At 35.5% G+C, this 9,543-nt stretch overlaps 1 protein-coding gene and 1 long non-coding RNA gene across 2 annotated transcripts in view; one reads left to right on the plus strand and one right to left on the minus strand.

The window, feature by feature from the left end:
• Positions 1–903, minus strand: part of LOC140168218 (very long chain fatty acid elongase 4-like) — a 40,528-nt gene extending 39,625 nt beyond the window's left edge. Inside the window, exon 1 of the mRNA XM_072191556.1 lies at positions 885–903. The gene's annotated coding sequence lies outside the window, so the exon portion shown is untranslated. The remainder of the gene's footprint in view (positions 1–884) is intronic.
• A 48-nt stretch (positions 904–951) lies between these two features.
• Positions 952–5,062, plus strand: LOC140168219 (uncharacterized). Its single transcript, XR_011861159.1, has 4 exons — positions 952–1,207; positions 3,040–3,131; positions 3,533–3,978; positions 4,783–5,062. It is a non-coding gene; the product is annotated as an uncharacterized lncRNA (long non-coding RNA).
• Positions 5,063–9,543: the final 4,481 nt, after the last annotated feature.

Raw genomic sequence — 9,543 nt, forward strand, 5'->3', positions numbered from 1 at the left:
TGGAATGTGCCTGTACGGTCCAAAAATGGCTTTACTGTGGGGCTCAATGGAAAAAATTACTAAAATTATTACTAAGTGATGTTGACTTATGTTGGTACTGGCATGATACTGGATTCATAAACTATCACATAGTGCAATCCATGTTCCACCAAGTCGACACTCGATTTAGCTCAAAAGCAATTTGTGTGTAAATCAAGACCATCCAAAACAGCTTTCTTACAGTAAAGAATAGGAGGTCATCTGGGGTCACATACAGTAGTGTGCATTGTACATGTGCCTGCTGTCACAATTTCACACACAAAATTTTGGGCAATTTGATGACACTATTTTTGTCTGTAACTTCAAAAGTATATGCACTAGAAATGATTGACCCCTTATTGTTTAGGTAATTTAATTCTCTTTCAAATGAAAGAACTTTCAGCTAAAAATATTGAACTTCAAAATTTTATGAACATCCCTACTATTGACTAGTAAAGTGCCATTTCATAAGAAACCCTTTGATACTTTCACAATATGCTTGTTTCATGTTTGCATATATATTAAAATAAAGAAATATAAAAAGGTAAATATATGCTTATACCAATTTTGCTCACATTGCTATATTTAGACTTTGTCAATTTATTTCGTTCCAATGACCGGTCAGAATGGGAAACTTTGAAAATTCATAATTCGAAAAGTTTTTGACCTATTTTGACCATTTAACCACCAAAATACTTCTGTTGATGAGTTCTTTCCAGAAAACAATCTTTTGTAGCAAAAGGGGCAACATGAAATTATGATTGATGGTCATCCCTATTTTAATGCTAGACATGCATGCATGCATGCCTGTTTGCAGAACGAGAATGAGAATAATAAATTATAAAGCTTGAAGCTTACATGCTTACCGATCTGTTCTGTGCAGTAGCTAAATAGAATCACGATAGAATCTAGTCTCCTACACAGCCAGTTTGCGTCGGTCTGACACTCGTCGATCCTCCTAACAAACAGTCTGCAAAAGAGCACATATAACGACTCTTCTGATTGGTTCCCCATATTTCGGGGAAACGGAAGTGACTGTTGACCTGATCAATTTGATTTGACCTTTGAACAGCTGATTGATTTCGTTCGCCGCAGCACGATCTGTCAAGCAGATTTGATTGAAAATTGAACGAATTTTCAACATCTATTTGGTAATTTTGAGCACGAAAGAAAATCTCAAGACGAGAAAGTAAGTACTTAACGAACTGATTTCTGTTGATTTTATTGATACAGCTCGACAGGCGCAGGCTAGGTCCATAGTCCCGTCTAAAATTCCTGCATGATACCTGTACATTACAATGTTTACATCATTTCACATTTGTACATGGCACACATACTATTGCTATTACACTGGAATATTATAAATATATTATAATACTAGCCATTGCATGCATGCATGCATGATACTCTACATACTGATTCTGTCTGATGGCATGGCGTTTGGAGTACATGAGTAAACCTTTGACGAGAGTGTACATCACAAAATTTACTCAGTCATTTGTTGGAACACACTTGTCTGATTGTTGTCTGCAGAGGTGATCTGCTGATGTGGAGTCAGTGGAAATTTACAAATTAACTTTGTGCCGTACATAACACATTGTTAGCTCTGACTTTGCAACATCACGGTACGTACGGGCTCATCAAAGGTTTACTACAACATATTATACTTAGGGATTCTTTGTTCGGGATGTGGTGCGAGGTGACTGCGGCCTTCAAACAGTGTTAATTTATAAACGTTTGATTGTGTGTGTAATTACACAATACACATGAACGCTTGTGCGAGAAGTCTAGCTTCGAATTTGTCACAGATAGCTTCACACTATTTAAAGACGAGTCCTGAGCTATCAAAATCTAGTACTTAGAAATCAATGGCTATGGAAGCTGTAAGTAGGCCTAAATACAGCCGATCACTGCTGGAGATCGTATCAAAAATGTTGCTAAAATTGCAGTTTGCACTTCAACTAAATATTAGACTGTTAAAAATAGGCAGCATTTCCTTAAAATACACAGTTGACTCAATCAGCAGAAATATTACACGTCAGTGCTGATTGGCAGATCCACTGAAATAATGATAGCAAATGGACTCGAGCATGATAGCATCGAATGCGTACAAAGCTGTACATGTAAAACTACTGTGTGCAAATTTGAAGCTAGAGTTCTCAAGTAAGTAGTAAGCAAACATTACTGTCTCGATTCTCGAATGGTACAAATCCTGGTCCCATGGGAGTATGGTGGGAATTTTTTTCACTTGTGAAGTCCCCGATTTTGGCATTCTGAATCTAACTCAAAATTTAACAATTTTATCTCAGTATCATTAAATCGGATATTGTACCGTGACGTCGGCCAGATATTTTTGATATTGGTATTGGATCGGATATCAGTCCAAAAAAAAATTTAATTATTTTTTTTTTTTGCAAAGTTTTCTGCAACTTTGAAGAACCACTGGACCTATTCTGAGGTGCTAGCATAGTTAATTTGAAGAAAAAAATTTGGAAAAAAATTACGAAAACATTACAGTTTGTTATCCAATATGCAAACTATCAACAAATGTTTACCTCTTAGCTCTTCATCTATTAGGCCTACATAATTATTATAAATGCATGGAAAATTGTAATTGTTTCTGATCTTAGCACCTCAGAATAGGTCCAGTGGTTCTTCAAAGTCGCTGGAAACTTTGGGAAATTTTTTTTAAAATTGAATTAAATTTTTTTTTTACTGATATCTGATCGGATCAGATATTGGCGGTATTATTTACATCGATATCCAATCGGTAGACAGTTCTGCCATATCGGTTGAGGCCTAGAGATAAATCAGGTTTAGCTAGCTCAAGTTGAGTGCCGGTTAATATACCATATCCAATTAGAGCGCCAGCTCAGGGCACAATTTTTTAGCAAACATGAGGAATTGGTAAATGGGGATATACCCCCTAAAAAGTTTTTTACTCATTTTATGATGAAAACATCATTTGTGAGAAAAAAACTGCTATTTATTAAATCATTAATTTGTGTATTTGGTTTGCAGTTGACCAAGATGACATCTGATGAACAACAGTAATGGAGATGGCTTGATGCAACACGATCTTGGGTTTCTGACAGACAGTGACCTGTTACTTTGTAAGTAAAAACATTGTTAATGTCAACTCATTTTTTCCTTTAGAATCATGCCAACAGCAAAACACCATAGAGTATAATGGTGAAATTAAGAATGGTGAAATATAAATAAGCCTAGATAAGACAAGCAACTAAAAAACTGGAAGAGGCTACATTACGCTAAACAATCACAGAAAGGCTTGAAAATGTGAAAAACATAATCTATGGCAGCACATTAAAATGGCTCTTTTTACTTGTTTTTGATTTGAAAGAAAAAATACTAAATCCCCATAATGTCACTGATTCAAATCAATGATACGTAATGAGACGTCTCAGCACTCACTTTATTGGTGAACAAATCTCCATGCAGACATTTATCAGACCCATTTAATATATTATGTTTAATTGTTATTATTGTCTTACAGGAGCATGCATGATGATTTGGAAATTGGACCTTGTGATGGCCACCTTGAACAACTGATTTTTGAATCAACAGACAGAACAGAACTATTATTGCTGATTATTCAGTGGATTATGTAGCCTACTGATTTGTCACATACTTCTCAAATAGCAATTAGATGTAAAGTTACAGCATTCAGCAATTGAGAAAAATCAGACAAAAACACTTGTTTGGCCTGTATGAAAATGAATTGTGCAGAAACACAGAACACAAAATGATTGTGTTCATGGAGAACAAAACTAAAAGGGCTCCAGTATTACTCTAAAAATTACATAAACAATGTACACATGTATAACTCTCAAAGATTATGACACAGGAATTTGATTTAATACAGGGCCTCTGAAAGAACTGCAGTCAGAAAATTTAATTTTTTAGTACCGTAATTAATTTTGCTACAAAGAAATTAAAAAGGTTATTCTGTTATGAATGAAAAGTGTATTCCTGAAAAGCGTATGAGTGATTGGAGTGATTTGGTGGATGATCTTGAAGCAAGTTGTGATTCTTGCGAGGATTGGGAAATAATTCACCTTAATAATTTTAAATGTTCTATTGACACTGTCTCCGCTCATTTTATTTCAAAATATTTCACAAGGCTATCGCCTTCAATGATTTTCTTTTTAAGATCAAAAGAAAGGATTCCCCAAATTGTTCCTTTTGTGATAAGATGTCTGAGACAACTGTTCATGTGTTCTGTGACTGTGAAGTTGTTAAACCAATTTGGAATGAGCTTATTTCTGTAATTGTTAACAAACATGATATTGATTTTTCCTGCTCAAAATTTAATAAAATGTTTGGTGTCCCAGGTGATAAATTCCTTACCCATTTATTCCTGATTTTAAAATATTATATTTATATTTGCAAATTTCAAAATAAAAAGCCAACTTTTATTGGATTTAGGGCCCATGTTAAATTTAATAGGAAACAGAATACTTTATTGCTAAGGGTAAAGACAAGCTTTCTGCCCATTTCCGTAAATGGAGATTTGATTTGTAATTTTAGCTGTATCTATTTTATAAAGTTTTGAAGGCTGCATGATCTACATTGTATGCTATGAGGTATGCTATGATTTTTCAACATTTGTTGCTGGATTGTATCATTGGTGTTAAATTTGTGTGATCTTTGTGATTGGTTTTGATTGCTTTGTAATTTTTTTTATGTGTGATATCTTGTAAAAATAAAAAACACAGAAACATAAAAAAAAAAGAAATTAAAAAGGTGTATGTTGTTACGTGGTAAAGCATCTGTCACTTACTTTTTAATTTTGAAAATCAACGGTTTGGTTCAGGAACCAAACTAGGAACAATAATTAAAGTTCAGAGAGTACAGTTCTGTATTTAAGTTTTTATTGTTTTGGTTTTGGAGTGTCCCTGTACTAGAGCTAAATGCTAGGATCAGTCTTCATTGACATTTAAAACAAAAGATAAGAAAAATAAGGCCCCAGTGTTTTTGCAAAGCTATAATTCGGTGTGTTCATGAGATATTTATTAATGATTTCAAAATGCATTTGTATCCATTTTGAAATCATTAATAGAGTATGACATGAACACATTATATATAACTATTTGCATATTAAAAACACTAGGGCCTATTATTTTTTTTCTTCTTTTTTAAATATCAACCATGAATGATCCTAGCATTTAGGCCTGAAAAATTGTTTGATTGACATTTGAAAAATTAGGGTAGGTCGGTTAGCATTTTTTCCCTTTTTTTTTTTCTTCGTTTTTGCACCCGCTTTTTAAGCTGTAAATTGCGTATGATAAAGGCCTTGGAAAAGGTTTTTTTATTATTCTTTTTTTAAGGTGTTTAAGTTTAGGGTCGCTCGGGTTACGCCAATTAAACAATTTTTTAAGGCCTTAGCTCTAGGGTCCAGGGACACTCCAAACCCGAAAAAATAAATAACTAAATAAATTAATTAAATGTTTTTTAAATAGCCCGACGGGCCACATGGAGATAAAACCCAATAGCCCAATGGAAAATATGGTAGGCATGGCTATCGGGCTATCGCTTATTCCAACCCCTTCAACTTGCAGTTTCTTGTATTCACAGTTTCAAACATTTACAGCCTACGGGACAAAAACATTTTTGCAGGCAAAAATAAAACCCATGATCTTTCATGATTTTTATTTTTGTCCCATAGGTTTGTAGGATTGTATATTAAATTGCAGACCGCGATGATGCATGAAAAGAGTACCCTTTCCTGCAGATTGTTGCTCGATGATGACAACACATTTATTCTGAGTGGTTCCCCAGGTATTAACACTGAAGCAAATTCAAACTAAAATAATTATGCTTGTAATTATTATTCTTTCTTTCCATTGTTACACATACAAAGTCATGAAATACAAAGTCATGATTGTTATTAAATGCCATCTGTAATTACCAACAGTATTACCAGTGCTTGTGTTATCAAATATAATTATAGTTTCTTTCAATAGTGTATGAAAAGTAAATCTTCAGATACCATGAAAAGAGGTTGAATAAAATGTACTTTTTATATACCATGGTCATTTATAAGTCAGATTATAGTCATTCATCTCTCATCAATGTCCTTACTAGTTCCTGACAGTGACAGACCTCAACAGCATGTACATGTGATCACAATTCACTATAAAATATTTGGCTGACCAACTGAGAGTTAATTCCAGGACCTATGTTACCAGAAACACATAAACACATTTAAAGTCTAAATGAAACAAGTGAACCTTGACCCTTTTTAAAAGAGATGAAACTAAATTTCCTATCAAGAGGTGGAAATTACACATTTCATGTAGACCTCAAGGCCATCTATTGCCACACAATGAGTTAGTGGAAGTATTTCATAGGGTATGAAAATACTTGCATTTTTCTGACAATAAGTTGAGCTGTGAACAGATGTAAGAATGGCCAGATGATTTCACTGTGAATTTTGTACCAATTACATGCTATTAAGGTGCACTGAAAGTGGTACTATGGTGTAATTTAAAGAGTTCACAGTGGTGCACTCATTGGAGATTTGAGAATCACTAAATAAACATGATTCTCAGCTTCTGTCTATCCAGTCTAACAAAGCTTCATAATATCAATCCTTATTCATTTGTTGCCACAGTTCACTGCATAAATTTAGTTTCTAAATTGGAATGTGTTAAATTAAAAGTTGTTTGTGGAGTGCTTGTTGCCACACCAGTGTACATCGGACTAATAACGCAGAATGTGGAACCTCATATTGCTGACTCCCAGGTGGCTTCTGTAAGTTTCCCAGGCTTGGTCAACCACTCGGCTTACCACCTCAACCTGTAAATTTTAAAGGAAAAAGAATAAAATATTTTTATTGTTTAAAATCAAACAATTTTTTTGGTAAATTGAAAATGATACACTGTGACTGGTCACATACTGGTTGCAGATCAGGTGGACTGTAGGTACATTTTTATAGCTAGTCAAACTTTAAAAATTGCCCTCCCAACATTTGGTTTACTCAGTGGCATTCATTTGTAAACTTAAATTGTTTCCCAATTTTGGAAAAATCTCAGTAGGTCAGCCCCCTAGAACAGGGTTTTATTTTTTCGTCACCTATTTTAAAATCAAACCTCCTTTGGCCTACCAAAAAACTTTGCCCCCCCAATTCACCACCCTGCGGTACATATAAGGGGCTGTGCAATAATTATGAGCCCTGGAGGAGGGTAAAATTGGGGGTGCTAGGAATTTTTGGCACATTCATGTGGCGCCTTTTAAATAAAACGCTCTAAAAAGGCTTAGGAAAACAGTACGGAAATACTTAAATACGCAAATATTCCTGCTTGCTGCGCTCGCAACATGTATCTTGTAAATTAGGATCCCAAAAATTTGGCATGCGGCCATGCACAAGGGGGGGCAAATAATTTTGGCAGGTTGAGAGAGGGTGGGGCAAGCAATTTTTGCGAACTGCTCGGAAATTTTACCTCCCCGGCTCATAATTATTGCACAGCCCTAATTATTAGACGGAAGGTCATCAGTTCAAATCATCCTCCAGACATGCTCCAGAAGACATGCAAATGCATTTGCATGTCTTCTGGAGCACCGGTCTGGAGGTCAGTGGAGGATGATTTGAACTAATGACCTTCCATGCAAGCACCTTACACCCATCGGATGTGTGTCATCGGCCCTCAGACTGTAGGATTCAATTCATGTAAAGCACCTAGTATAAGGGGCTGGCATTTTCTTCAGAAGGGGGGTCCCAAATATGTCAGTGACCAGAGTCAATTTTTTATGATCGTGGCCAAAACTTTTTAACAACCCCTTATCTTGGGTCAAAAATTTTATGACCAACACCACCCCACCCCCTTCCACCTACACGCACTCAAGACAAATCATTCATTGCCGGAACTAAAGCGGAGTGCGCCAAAGGCTAAGAGCGATGAAGACGCGTGAAGTGCATAAAAAATTTGCATTATATAGCTATAGATTGTATGCACATTTTGATTGTGAAGTTAAAGAATGCGCACGCAGCGCGTGAAAATTTTTAGTCGCCAGCCCTTAAGGGATCTAAAATGAGCATTTATTGCGTTTCGACAATATTTTTTGTGGGACATGAGAGAGCACCTCAGACCTATCGAATTGCATTCTGAATCGAAGCATGTCTTTCTGATATCAAATAATTTTCATTTTTGAAAATCACAATATAATACAAATTTTATGACAAATTATAAAATTTGATATTTTTCAAATTTTTGATATATAACAGTCCTCAAGTAAATTATATAAATCTAATGACATATTCTTAAAGTGTATGTAGCAGGGAGGAAAAGCCGACGGTCAATTGAAAATTTTGACCTTTCATATTGAAGATATGGATTTTTTCCCAAAAAGACCTAATTTTTTTGGTGTTTTGGGAAAAAAAATCCATATCTTCAATAATGAAAGGTCAAAATTTTCAATTGATCGTCGGCTTTTCATCCCACCTACATACACTTTAAGTATAAATCATCAGATATATAAAGTTTACTTCAAGTACTGTTAAATATCAAAAATATCAATTTTTAATGATTTGCCATAAAATGTGTATTAAATTGCGAATTTCAAAAATCAAAATTATTTGATATCAGAATGACATTCTTCGTATTCAGAATGCAATTCGATATGTGCTCTAATGTCCCACAATAAATACTGTCCAAACGTTCATACCCCAGCCCTTAATAATTCTACAAACCCCCTATTTTGGGTGTTAAAAAAATTATAACCCCCTATTTTTGGTCTAAAAATTGTATGACCCCCCCAAGTATATTTGAGACCCACCCCTTCCGAAGAAAATGCCAGCCACCCCCGCAGCCACCGTGACCTAATTATTTAATTAAATATAAATATACTCACGTCACTTTTAAGCTTTTAGACTCATCAGCACAAAACTGCCCTGTCTCTGTCGCGATCGTGCTTCAGCTGTCTGCCGTGCCGCGCCGGTCACGGTAAATCCATACAAATTGTATCCATAAAGTGTCACTCGGATCGCCACACAGCATTTTAATTATACTTTCTTTTGTTCATGTTTAGCACCTTGTTTGTTTACATAAAATCCTCGTAAACATAACCGTAAACAGTTCCCGGGAAATCCCCGTAATACACTGCAGCCAGCTGACGAACGGCTTCCGGGGTTAAATTACGTCATGGTATCTTGACCAATTGCGAACGATGTTATATCAATTGCGTGACTTGACACTCAGAATCGACTGTCCAATCACAATCACGTAGATCCTTCAGTTTCCCAGACTGTATGTTCGTGATAGCCACATACAGTCTGGCCGCGAGACTAGATAGAATCCTGTTGATGAACTTTGAACCTCAATGTTTCAGCTTGGTTCCAAATGTTGCAGCACATGCACAAATACCGGTATTTACAAAACAAACACACACACCCACGGTCCACACATGCATGCATGCATCACCATCGAATCAGATGGATGATGAAGAATGAATGGAGTCAATCAATTATCTGATCGATATCGACCATTTGCCGGTTGGGCGGAATAT

Source organism: Amphiura filiformis, chromosome 13 (genome assembly GCF_039555335.1).
Source record: "Amphiura filiformis chromosome 13, Afil_fr2py, whole genome shotgun sequence".
In the NCBI taxonomy this organism is placed as follows: Eukaryota; Metazoa; Echinodermata; class Ophiuroidea; order Amphilepidida; family Amphiuridae; genus Amphiura; species Amphiura filiformis.